This window comes from Anser anser, assembly GCF_964211835.1.
Source record: "Anser anser genome assembly, chromosome: 1".
In the NCBI taxonomy this organism is placed as follows: domain Eukaryota; kingdom Metazoa; phylum Chordata; class Aves; order Anseriformes; family Anatidae; genus Anser; species Anser anser.
The window spans coordinates 189750198-189763755 of record NC_139720.1 but is presented as its reverse complement, the minus strand read 5'-3'; the positions used below and the strand labels follow the sequence as shown (position 1 = coordinate 189763755).

The window sequence follows — 13558 nt, the reverse complement described above, 5'->3', positions numbered from 1 at the left end:
TGTGCATCCCGAGTGAGAAAACCGGCACAACAGACCTGTGCACAACAGTATCTCACAGCATCAAGTCGGCATCAGCCCAGAACTTATTCCCCCAAAAAATCAAGACACGACCATGGATTGGTCCAGGGCCCGAAAATTGGGAAGTGCTCCTGAAGGCAGTCTGGGAAGAGGGCAGGAGCAGCCCCACGGTGACACAGGACATCTCTTCCAGCCATGGCCATGGTGAGACCTGGCTCTCGGTGCAGCCGTGGCCCAGCCACCCATGCCCCAAGCAGCTCTGGCTCCAGCTTTTATCTTTATGAGAGGGATTGTGCTAATTTTATAGGCTGTCGAGACTGATGTTTCTCTGACAGCAAAAATAGTACCATTAAAAATGGATCAAGCATGTGACTCCGAACTTGAAGTGGGCTGCCTATAAAATTTTGGATTTACGCTTTAATCTGTCGAGGCTGGTTTATAAAGGAGCTCCGTTTCAGATTCCTGCTTTAATCTCTTTGCACAGCCAGATCTGAATGATTACAAATGCTTTTCTGACGGGCTCTTTGTTTGCACCCTCTCTCCCGCATCCCTTAAAATCACAAAGTGAGTTTTTCGATACCCTCTTAGTCACCTAAAAACACAATTCACACTGAAATTCAATATTTGCAGTTTAAGAAAGAGCTGTGACACATAGTAATTAAAGCTTTATTAAAAATCCTTTATTTTTCCAAGGAAAATTGCATTCCTCTAGTAATATTTATGAATAAGCTCTAACCATCACCAAAGGAAAGTGCTTATTATTATCTAGGCATGCTTAATATCATCTGTGCGTGCTCAGGCTCAGGTATACGCACACATACACACACACAATGAACAGCAGCAGACCATGGCACATGCAGTCATGACTGCACCAAGGCTCTGCACACATACCCAAACAAAACTCTGAGTTTTTATTCCCAGAGGTGTGCTCGTCCATACCCCCTCAGAGCTCCTGTCTGACACTCCTTACATCGGACCGTTTCCTAAACTGTTGTGCCCAGCACCAGGTGTCATGGCTTTGTCTGAAAGCGAGGCGTGGTTGTAAAGCTTGGGCTTTTTGAGAGTCTGGCCAGCTGGAAGAAAGTTCAAGCATCACCGCAGCACACATTTCAGCACATTGTGCAAACGGCCAGAGTCTGCCAGATCCTGGCTGGGGTGTCCGGAGTCCTCTCTGGCCAGTAACGCGTCCTACTGGAGGAGAATCAGAAAAAGGATGTGCCAGAGGAACCTTGCTTGAACCCTCCAGCCCAAAGTCATTTCGACATCTTGTGAGGCTGGATTTTGAAGCCAAGATCTGGTGTTGAGAAGGAGCTGATGGTTGCTCCCTACCTTAACCTTAAATCCAGTAACGTGCCAAAGAACAAAGCACAAGCACAGGTAAAGCGTCAGCAACGACTCTTAGCAAATACCTGCTGATGAGCAATTTAATTGGAGCTCAATTACACGCTCCGGAAGCCTGGTTCCCTGGGATGCAATTACCCAAATTTCCCCCTCCAAAGGCGCTCCACCTCCCGGCTCACACGGACACCCCGGGCCGGGCACGGTGCCCACCATGGAGCTCGGGTGCCCCCAAGCATCACGCCTGCTCGCAGGGCTCAGCCTCCTGGACCCGCCGCCCGCTGACGTTAATGCGAGCTGGCTGGGCCCCGAAGCTACTGCAATTATATTTGGCAGAGACTTTATCTGCCATGTCCGGTTTGTATTTAGGACGGGTTGTGCAACGTGTTCCCATGCTGCTGGGCATGCACTCATTTCCTTTGACATTGATGGCAGGACTCACGTGAGTGAGGACCTGCTAAGGTGAGCAGAGCTCTGCTTCTGGTTCCACACCGCAGCCCGCTGTGGGGAGGAGAAAACTTTGAGAAAAGCTGGGAGGTGTAGCAAAGGGCTTCCTCTTCTTGGGGGTTTCCCTCTCAATGGGGTCTCACGTTTCGACATCATGGCCAGGCACAGCCCTGTGCTGGTGCAGCCCCATTTTGGGAGGGCATCTTAAAAACCACAGGTGGATGGTTCTGGCTGTGCAGGAAGCTTTAAGCACTGAACACTTCAGCATTTTCTGAAATGCTTCTGATATGGTTTTTGGCAAAACGTTTTAGCAGCTATTTCCTTGCCGTACAATGATTTGTGCCCTGATCTCGCTCTTTCAAAGCAAAAGAAGCAGGCACATTGTAAATACAACTGCAGCAAGAATAATACCAGCATAATTGGTTAAAAAAGGGTAGTGTTTGGGCATACACCATGAGCAAGCAGTCGGTATTATTGGAGGTGAATAAGGCCTTATATTGCTTTTATCCACACGCTACAGGAAGAACCGAATTGATATACTTACAGATCATGTCACAGCAAGCTATAGAGCACAAACAGTATTTGCCGTGAAAGTACGTGGAAGAAACATTTCTGCTGTTACAAGATCGTGCATTTTGGGGGCGGAGAGGTGGTGCTTGGTAAGAGCAGGGTCTGCTCTCCCCTCTGCTCTGTGTAACCAGGAGCCTTGCGAGGCCCCAGCTGAGCAAAAGCCTTCTCCACCTTCTCTCCATCACCGGTTCCGTTCTCTGTAAGCATGCCCAAGGCCACTTGCAGCGCCACATCCAAAACCACCGGCTTGACAGCCACAGGTTCGCAGCCCAGCTCCTCAGAAACCAGGTCTAGCTCCACAATTAACCTTATTTAGTGTGAAAGAAAAGAAAGAAAGGGAAAAAAAAACAAAAGCTATCAGTTGCTGAAGTCAGATTTACGTGTCCCCGATTTCTATGGCAACTGTCTGCAGTCCAGCAGTGACACTGATACATCCACAAGCCCTCGTATCAGCATCGACCAAACAACAGCAGCCACGATGGATATGTCTGGCCACCCCGAGAGCATGGGATGGGAACGAAGGGTTTCCAGCAGCGCCAGAGCAATGCCAGGTAATGGGTCCAACAGTGTTTTTTTCACTTAAGTCTTAGGAGATACTTGGTGCAACTGCAAACTGAAGTTTCTTGATACCTCCCGTGAATATTTCTCCATACCTTTCCCTGAGGCTGAATATCTTTAATAGCTTATGTCCTCTTCCTTCTTTCTCATTTCCCAAGTCATCCCCTTCATCTTATTCTAAGTAAATGCAGTCTTTAGGCTTCCTGAAAAGCCAAATATTGAAGCAGCTCTACCAGAAATGGCTTTTTTTCCTCCAAACTCTGTGGCTAGCACATCACTGTTTGTTAGGAGCTTTGTTGAGGAGATGAGGGCTGGCCACACGTGGGTCACCTTCGGCACGAGCCTACTCGGTGGCTGAAGTACAAAACCCAAGGCCTGGGCTGGACTTTGAAGCTAGCCCCAGATTAAATTATTCTGTGATCTACAGTTTCATTATTCACATGAAAAAAATTACTGCAAAAGCACAAAGAAGAGTAAATGTGTTGTTTCTGTTTCATTTTTGACGGCAATAAAAAGTAAAGCAGCAGTCTTGACTACAGCTCTGAAATGATTCAGTCTGATGAGTCTGCTGCTGGTTTTGCCTGGGAATAACAAAAACTGCAAAATATAGCTGAGTGTTGTTTATTTTAAACCTAACACAAAATTTTCCCTTTTTTTTCACTTAAGAGTCTCCAAGCTCACACACGCAGCTCCTGCCTCCCTCGCTGCACCCATACCAAATTTGCTTTGCCGTACGGAAGCAGAGCCTGTGCAGGAGCTTCTAAAAATCCATTTCCCAGCAGGAGGCTGTGTTTATTCTAGATAAGCTCCTTGTCCCATGGGGCTGTGGCATTTCTGATTCGCTGGAGGAGATCCCAGAGCCCCGTCTGCCTTCCTGCAAGCCGAGGGAATCCTCTCCATCCCACCAGCAGTGGTTTTCCCCACCCCCAGGCGCGGCGGCAGCCACGCCTGGTGTGTGCCATCTGCATGCTGCTCGCATCAGGCTTTCGAGCTGGGAAGGTCGGAGACGGTCAGCTGGTGGTAAGGAGCCCGCTGCTCTCTCTCAACATGGAGCTCTAAAAATACTGCAGACTGCGAGATGCTCGGGACCACATTTTTGGTGTTATAACTGGCCTTCCTAATTGTTTCACCAGGGCTGACGGTTTCGTCAGCACCTGCTGCGACTGTCCCACAGACCAGCTGCCAGCTTCTGCAGCCCCCCAGTGATGCCGGGCACTGAACCTCCTGAAGGGAAGCAGAGAAAGCTGAACGGGGAGCCCGGGCATCTCTTGTGAGTGATGCTGGGGAGCCCACGGGGTGCGACAGGGCTGGTGTAAAAGGGGCGACTCGGGTCTGCCAGGGTACATCTCCCACGGGATGCCTGAAACTAATCCTTCAGGTATGGCCCTTCTCCATCGCAGGAAGGGAGTCGCTCTCCTGATGTGGCCATCAGCGGTGACGAGAGATTAGGAAGGAAGAGAGCTATCACGGCGACAAGCCGTGTTCATGTGACATCCTGCAGCGCAGATCCAGATAAGGATGCTGCCTCAGTCAGGCAAAAATAGCAACGAGATTGCCTGGCCGGGTCGCAGCACCATCCCAGGTTTGGATGGGTCGCTGTGAGGGCAATTCCAGAAGGATGTCTGTGCCCCGTCCCCGTGCTGTGGGCATGGTGCCAGCTCCAGGAGCATTGTCACAGCCACGCGCTGCTCTGCGAGCTGGGCAGGGCTCCTGGGGGGGATGCTGGAGGGCACAGAAGGACCAAGGGACCCACCGAGGGGACATCTCCCCGAGGAATGGGTCCAGCAACCCATGTTGAAATGGATACGGCTGAGCAGGAGTCCGTGAGTCACAGCAGGGCGGGGAGTGAAGGGTTTCAGCATCTCATCCCTGTAAAGGGGTCACCTCAGATGATGCCACCTGCACGATGAAGAGAAGGGAACCCTGCTGGTGTCCTCACCCCCAGGATGCGCCCGTGGGGGCCCTGGGAGCCGCCAGAGGAGCTGTGGGATGCTGCGGGCAGGACCACGGGGTTCGCCTCCAGCCTCTGCGTGAGGGGGATGCGCAGCCAAAGGGAGACAGTTCCCGCACACTCCTTTTCTTTCCCTTTTCCTATTTTTACCCCTGCCAAATCGAGAACAAAGCCAGCACCAAGGGAACGCAGCCCACATCTCTCCAAAGCGATGCGCTGGGGAGAAACCTGTGCAGGATCCACACACTGTGAGGGATACATCTGTATCTATTTATATACCTAAATCTATATCGACCTGTGCCTGGGAGGTCTCCGTGTGGCACTGGCAGCCCCCAGGAGGAGCCGACCAGCTCCAGCCCAGCCCCTGGCCCCAGCAGCCTGGGCACAGGGACGTGCCTTTGCTCACAGGAGAGCACCGAGTCCCGCTGGCAGGCAGCTCTCCAAAATCCCATTGCAATGGAAAAACCCTCTCAGCCCGCCCACTTGCTCTGTCTGAGCATTGCCTCAGCATCTTACGAGACTTTATTGATCATTAGGCAGGTAATGAGGAGTGAAATTGTCCACCTCTCCCCCTCCCGCACCTGCCTTTCACAGAGTACGCGCGGGGAGCCGACATAATATTTTCATTTACTACCCACTTGTCTCGGACACGTACACTAAGTGATTACGGCACACACAACAACAGCAATCAGAAGAAGCTATATAGTATAGCAGACCTGCAATCTACTTCTTTTTTTTTTGCTGCAGAGTTGTGTTTTAAGCTGGGTGTTATACAGCTTACTCACCGCCTTATTTTAAAACCTAAGGAGAGCGGAGGAGCCCCGTGACTCACCCCGACACACCGCTCCTCCCTCCTGGCCCCAGCTCCGAGTTCAGCTGCCCCGGTCCCCCCGGGAGATGATGTGAGACCAGATTCAGGGCACAGAAGTTAATTATTGAGTGCAAGCAAACGTCTGAGCTCAGTAAAACACCAGTGCGTAAGGAAAGTGGCAGGAGAAGGAAGGTGCACAGGTACGCATGGCTAAGGCTCAGGGACTTGTTTCTGCAGGCAAAAGGGAAACGTGCTGGGTATCCAGCTCCTGGGCCCCCCACGGGAAGCAGCAGCAGGAAAAAATTGGATTTATGGAGACTGGTGTTGTGGCTGACGCTGAGATGGGCTCAAAGTAAGATGCCATCTTCCTTCACCAGATCTTGTGTGCAGATCAAAGGACGGGACACCAAGCAGTCTTGTTTGGGTCAAAGATGAAGAGGCTCCACGGCTGGATAACCAGGCTGGGAGCAGTCACCGAGGGCTGCAGGGAGGAAGGTAAATTTCGGTCCGCTCGCAGCTGAAAGATTTATCGCTCTGCCTGGCAGCGATGCCCACAGAGAGGGATGATGCACTAGCTCTGGCGAGATGCCTGCCTGCCTGAAGCACAAACTGCACCCCACTCATCCTTCCTGGGTTGTTCCAGATTCACCTGAGGAACCTGCCAGCAAGAAATGAGTTTGCTGCCCAGTGCACCTGCTGAGGTCATTTTTTTTTTTTTCCCAGGTGATTTGGCTGCACAGTCCTGGAAGCAAAACCAGCTCTGGGAGTCAGCATCACCCCCTCTGCAGGGCTCACCCGCAGCACATCCCGGAGGGTGCAGGGCACCCACGGCACAGTCTCCGTTTGGAGTGACCCAGGGGACACCGGGACCCTCAGGCATTTTTAATTTCCTGGTTTTGGAAGAGGGCTATCAGCCTTTCCTGACCTTCTCATGCTGAGCAGATGTTTCTGCTCTATCGTTCATGCACCGCAGAGGCTCCAGGTGATGGCCGCCACTGTTTCTTTTAGGTTTTTGGACTCCGGTGCACAGCAGCAGCTCCTGGCTGAGCTAGCCTCTTTAATTATTAAAACGGAGGCGCTTTCTTCCTCACATCTCCTACCATTCTGGAACGGGTCCACTACAAGTAGACACAACTCAGATTAGCATCTATTACTAGGCTGTGAATAGAGGGAAGAGGCTGGCAAGCCAGACTCTCTCCTTGGAGCCCGCCAGGCATCTGACTTGTGCTAGCATCCACTTTTGGGAGGGTACGGCTGCCGTGTCACTGCACGGTCCCTGTCACCCCAGCATCCCCCGACTCCATCCGTTTGGGGCGAGGGCTGTGGCACCCCGGCTGTGAAGGCCTGATTACGTGCCGGAGGTGTCTGGTGGCAGGGTTTTCACGTCCTCACCGTGGCTGGGGAGCAGGGCAGGATGGCCGGGTGAGTCAGGAGAGCGCTGGGGACGATGTCTCTGGTCCAAACTGGGAAAGAGATGGAAACGTCTGGGGGCAGCTGCACCACGCTGTGCAGGGGCAGGCCCCAAAACACCCCCCCCCCCCGCACCCCCCAAAAACTGGGATTTCAGCATTAGCTTTTCCAAAGCCCCTGGGAAAAGCTGAAAGTTTGCTGCTAGAAAAGAGAAAACTGTCGAGGGGGATGTTTTCTGGTCAGATAGGAGCGTTTGTTACCGCTAAGCAAATAAGAAACGCCTCAGGGCTACGCAGAGCACTCGTGACCGCCTGCTTTTAGATATTTGCATGGGTGGCCGAGAGCAGAGACGATCCCAGCAAGCTGCCACGCCTCTGTGGAAGCCAAATGTGCCTCTTATCTGATCTAACTCAGGGCTACGTCCCGCTACGCCGGATGCAGGTCGTGGCACTCTGCATCCCCGGCCGAAGGCGCTGTGCGAGGTTTCCTCCTGAAGGCTGGACGTGGTGCTTGGGGACATGGGTTAGCGGGTGGCATTGGTGGCAGGGGGATGGTTGGACCAGATGATCTTGGAGGTCTTGTCCAACCTTAGTGATGCTATGGTTCTCCTCATCCCCTGTCCCTCTTGTTGGCGTGCTTCGTGCCAAGAAAGAGGAGCCGTGTCCTGGCCAGGCAGGGCTGGGGTGGGCGCAGGGTGCAGGTGTGAGTGCATCCCTGTAGAAAAAGCTTCCCACAGAAGCAGCAGAAGCTCTTTCTCAGCTGGTGATTTCAGAATAGAAGGAGGGCCGGGCTGCTCCTGCAGCGTTTCCGAGGCGTTTGGCCCTGGGGACAACCCGCAGCTGCTCCTGAGAGCGGGGACAGCAGCACCAGCTGCGGCTGCTTCCCCTTTCAGCCCCTGCTCAGACCCGGGGCAGGAAAATCCCTCTAGATTTCATTTCTTGTTTTGATCATCGCTTTGTTTATATTGCAGTTTCCAAGGCTGGCACTGCCCCAGGGTCACCTCCCACCATCACCTCTCTGTTTTCTCACACTGCCATGCAGCCTCGCAGGCTGGCCAAAGCAAAGACCATGGAGGGGATAACTTCATAAGGCACGGCAGCCCCTGACAAGTCCAACACGGGACACTTGGAGCATCCACGAGCTGTTCATAGCACCTACATTCATCTTTTGTACATTTAAGGCCAGGTGAGATGGCTTCCCATGGCACCCTCTCCCCAGCTCCCGGGGTTTGAGGTCCATCACCCCAAGACTTCTGCCGTCCTGATGTGGGCGGTTGCCATCCCACCTGGTTTCAGGGCAGCCCCAGCAACACCTCGACGTCTGCAAATAGAGAACAGTGCCAGTCTTCCTGGTGGAGCTGCACCCACACGTGAGAACCGGCCCAGCAAAAGGGTCCTCCGACGCTTCGATGGCAGCCGACTGAGGGAGGTTGCGGTGGATGCTGTGCATCGAGAGGCCACAGCATTTCTGATTGTCTGTGAGGACCCCTCATGTTGGATTAATGTGTTGTTGAACATTTACAGGCTGACATGTGAGTGGGAGACCCTCACCAGAAGATGGTCAGCTGGAGCCCCTGGGTGACGGCAGCTCCTCCAGTCCGATCCAAGTGTAGGCAGGTATCAGCGTGGTTTTCTTTCATTTCCACTCACCTGACCCCATCATAAATAAATTCCATATTTGTCCTGTATATATTTATACCCCTTAACTGCTCTTAAGGGTCTTCTCAAGGCTACTGAGAGACATGAGAGCACTCCGCCCCTAAAGGCACGGGGAGCTTTTGAACCAAGGGGGGTTCACCCAACGTCTCCAGCACCTCAATATGATTCTCAGTACGTGTGTTGGGTGCGTTAGCCAGGAAAACCTCACAGCAGGCAGCGGGGTGGTGGGGACGCTCTGGTCATGCAGCAGGACCTGGTGGTGATGGCAGCAGAGGGGCAGCTTGTGTCCCAGCCTGCCCCACAGGATCTCCACCCAGGATCATATCGGGGTCCCCATCCAGGCACTCAATAACAGGTCTGAGGCTCTGGTAAATAAGGTCCGCTGGCTTTCAGCGGGGCATCGCCCATTACCTTTGGAAAAGCTGCGTCCCCGCGACCTGCCTGCGGCCGTCCTCCCTCGGCAAGCAAAGTGGCTGTGCAGCAGGACTCCCGTCACCGGGCTGGGAGCTGTCATCACGCAGCCTGTAATCGTCCTGCCAAACTGACGGGCTGCTGAGGCGTGCCACGAAATCACCACCGCGGGAGAGCCGGAGGCAGGGCAGAAGCCGCGGTGTTCCTCCCTGCTTCGGAGGGGCCGACGGAGGTGAGCACCGCTGCTCGGGTGATGGGGGTCACCCGTAGCCTTTCCCCCCAGCAGGGGGATGGCTTCATTGGTGGCTGCCGATCACTCAGGTCCCACAGTGACAGCATTAAAGAAGCACCCGGGAGGAAAATAATCAATATGACACCTGATCAGGGGTCTCCTGGGATGCCCACGATCAAGCCACACACTGAGGGCAGACAGCAAAAGCAGGAGGTGGGTGCGAGAAGGAGGTGAAGGTCCCAGACACAGCCCCGGGGTGGCTGGGGAGGGGACACCAGGCTGGTGTCTCCTGCCACCTCCCTGCTGCAGGACGTCCTCGCCCGGCCCCGGTGCGTCACGGCGCGATTAGAGGCTGCCGAAACGTGTCAGCGCAGGGTGGGTGGGGACAGGGCTCCGCTCGCTGCTGGCATTTTTCTCATTTTTGGCAGCCTGAGTAATTTCAGACTCATTCGGTGTCTCCTTGTGCTCCGCCACTTGGGTTTGCTCTTTGTCATTATTACTATAATTGCATTTATGATTTTTTTTTGATTAAATATCAAATAGTAAATACCCACGTTCAGTCATCACAGTAAGAAATGCTCATATTTTCTCTCCTGTCTCCAGCCTGCCCCGGAGCACCCAGCACAGGACTCGGGACCTGGGAGCAATATGTGAAATCAGGAAACGAAAATCAGAGCATCGCCTCTGGACAAGCCCAGAGCAAGCCCCAGGAGCCACCGTTTTAGGTCCTCGTCGCTTCCCTCCCTGTAGTCACCTCCTGCTTGTGCCTCCACCTACAGGAGGCATGAATATTCCCTGCGATGTTTACTTCTGCAGTCTCTCATCTCTTAGGCATTTTAGGATGCTCAAAATTATCTTCAGATGCACTGAGATACGAGAGCACCCCCAGCAGCAACATCCACTAAGGCACCTGCAGTTTTCCTCGGCCAGGGCCGGGATTTATCCCCTCGGACACGTTACAATTCCTCATCCTGGGTAAGGATGGCACCTCGACTCGGGAAGTTATTCGTGCCCACCGGTGATGCCAGCGATGGTCACAGCTGCTGGGTCTGCTTAAACCAAAGCCGGGGGCACACGTGTAGGTTAGTGCCACGGCTCAGCCACGGGTTGCGTGCCCCATCTGTGACCACAGCATGCCCGTGAGCATCACGAGCTGGCGATGTGGGCAGGGGACACGAGGCAGGGATGGAGGAAGGAAGGAAGTCATTAAGGACAGGACAGGAGGTGTCCCGTCAACATCGCTGCTGCTGCTGGGCGGAGGTTGCCCTGCAAACGATGAGCACGGGGGACGTCGTGTGCTCGTGAGCTGTCCCACAGCCCCGGGCAGGCAAAGCCCTCTGGTGCTGTTTCATTTTTGGTCGGTTCCCATTCCTTGAAACTGCTGGGATGGCAGAGCAAGGGCTCTCAGAGTGCCTGCCTGTCCCCATGGCAGGAGGGGACATCTTCGGCCAGCCAAGGAGGAATTCACAACGCGTGGCTGCAACCTGCCACGGAGGAGAAACCTGCCCTGAAAAATGCTGGGGGGCTCCAGGGTGTCCGACACTGACAGCACTGAGGAAGGATTGAACCAAACAGGCCTGGTTTGGACGGACGTGATGCCTGCGCTCTTGAGGAGTGCCGTGAGGCCGCTTTACACCTCGCTGCAGCCACCACGCGCGGGACCTGGGGAGGACCACGCGTGACCGTCCCCGCCAACACGCGGGTGGCAGAAATAGCAACTCGCCCACGAGAAGGTGCTCACTCATTTCATTACACCCCAGGGTTTTCATCACCCCGGTCGGGCCAGTCGCGGCCTGACTAATGGGAGGCCAGGCCTATATTTACTGCAATTCATATAAATCAGGAGAGACCTCGTGGAAGACAGACAACCGGCCTAATTGCTCCGGGGACAAATTCCTTCTGACACACACACACACATCCGATAACATCAATTACCTGGCAAACAGACTGATTCAAGTGTTGTGGGTGTTTCCAGAGGTGATAAACACGACGGGAGGAGGCTGGAAACACGCTGGCAAAGGCAAGGACCTGTAAGGCTCTGCGTCCGTCAGGGGGCACACACTCAGGGGCAACAAAGACGCCGGGAGGGCATGTTCACATGTCCCTGCACAGCACAGGCCCAAAGAAGCTTCCAGCATCTCAGAAATCTCAGACCTCTGTTTAAAAAATTAAAAAGAAAAGAAAAAAATCAAAGCTAGGCTGTGCTAGAGCACACTGCCATGTCAAAATCTCCTGCGATAGCAGGGAATACATTGTATAAAAGACATTTCAGAGTGCTTGGAGCCCCCTCCGCCTCTTCAAAGCCTCTCCAGCCCCATCCCAGTCTCCGTCCGTACCCCATCCCACCCGTAACCCATCTCCATCCCCATCCCCTCCCCATGTGCCAGAGCTGGCCTGGGCTTGGGGCCCCACACCGTGGCCCCGCAGCCATTAGATGTAATTGCGCTGTGTTTTTTTTTTTTTTCCTGTGGTTTTCCAGTTCAGAGCATCTGAAATAACAAGAGGGCTGTGTCATTGCCTGCCAGCGCTGCCTTCTCACAGCATGGCACCGCAGGTGAGTTCTGTGTGCCTTGGGGTGCAATAAAAGGGCTTGATGGCAGAGGGGCCACTGGGGTACAGCACCGGGGGACCATTGGGCCAGACACAGCGCAGCAAATAAAGGCTTGTTGGAGAGGCTCAGGGGGCAAATCTCCCCCCTTGGTGCTCCCTTTGTCCTCAAAGAGAGTTTGTTGGCTTGGCAGTGAGGGGGGAAACCAGCGCTGGAGCCACGTGGGCCATCGTGGCGGGCAAGCCAAGCAAATTGTTAGTGCAGAGGAGCAAGCGTTGGCATCCTCCTGAAAGCAAACTCCTTCAACTTTGGTTTGGACTCACATTAGTCCCAGGGGCTCTTCAAGGCTGTTGTTACTGTCAGCTTCCAGCTCTTGCTTCCACCACAGAAGTGAGGACATCTCCAGCCCCCAGAGCGTTGCAGGGTGGCTCGGGCCAGGCTGGTGCCACCAACCCGCAGGTCAGGCTAGATGTGGGACCGGGTCCTGAGCTCACCCCCAAAACGTGTGAAATGATAGAAAAATGCTTAGTGTTGTGGAAAACGAGGAGCCAGCTCCCACCACCACAGAGCCTTAGGATGTTTCACTGCTGGTGCCACCAGCACAGGGTGGCCCCGAGTCCCCCCCAGTGTTCCTGCACCTGGCTGGCCGTTCCCCACCCTGCACTATTGGGAATTGCTCTTTGAGTGCACTTTGAGCTAAGGTCAGGATGAACTGGGGCCAGCTGGATACTAGCCCTCTTTTAGGGGTTTATTAGGGTTTTTTAGGGGTTTATTTTGGGGGTCATACCAACACCAAGCCTCTGCAGACCTTCCCAGCAGCCATCCCGTCGAGCGTCTCGCTGCAGGTAGGAAAGGGGAAGGGTGAAAGGACGAGGAGGAGCCAAGCAGGAATTCGTAGCACTGCAAACTAGGCTAAAAGGAGGGGAAAAATTAAACAAAGTGATTGGGAAGCAGTAACTACAGGGGTCCTAAAGGAATCCTTGGGAAAAAAAAAGAGGACGGAGCCTCTGTTACAGCAGAAAGTAGGACTGAGCTCTCCGAAAGCACTTCCGTGGCTGTGAGAGCTGGATGCCAAAACGAATACATCACCGCCCACACTCCCACACTCAGAAACGCTGCAGCAAACCACAACACCATGAGGCGCATCCGTAACTGAGGGACGGACGGGCTCGAGCTGGGAAGGACCTAGGGTCTTCGCCTTTTCCTCGGACCTGAAAATCCTACGGCCAGCCCCAGGTGAAATGCAGAAACTGAGAGGCGGGCGTGTGGAGCTAATTGGTCCTGATTGGAAAGAACTAAAAATAAATCCTGGGGGAAGACCTCGGCAGACAGATGGCGCGTCCCAAGGGGATGCTGACTCAGCCAGCAGCAGCACGGGGCGGCGAGACCGTCCCGAGCAGAAACCTCATCGCGGCTGCTGGGCCATTCCTGCTAACCTGCCTCCTATTTACTGCCCCCGGGGCTTCGGCAAGGAACGTTAGGGCTGAAATGCAGAAAGGAGAAATGCGGGCTGGATGTCTGAAAAAAATCTCCCTGACACGGCAAGACGCGCCGAGCGTGTCCGAGGGGAGATTTTCCGACACCATCAGTCTGGATTGAAACTCCC

The 13558-nt window shown here is 54.0% G+C and overlaps 1 long non-coding RNA gene across 2 annotated transcripts; it reads left to right on the top strand.

Annotated features, from left to right (window-relative positions):
* The first annotated feature begins 3298 nt into the window (after window positions 1–3298).
* LOC310904122 lies at window positions 3299–11766 on the top strand. 2 transcript variants are annotated; one of them, XR_014588050.1, is made up of 4 exons: window positions 3299–3951; window positions 4065–4201; window positions 6071–6188; window positions 8074–11766. It is a non-coding gene; the product is annotated as an uncharacterized lncRNA (long non-coding RNA). The 2 variants fall into 2 exon arrangements; XR_014588051.1 differs by having other exon boundaries at window positions 6071–11766.
* Window positions 11767–13558: the final 1792 nt, after the last annotated feature.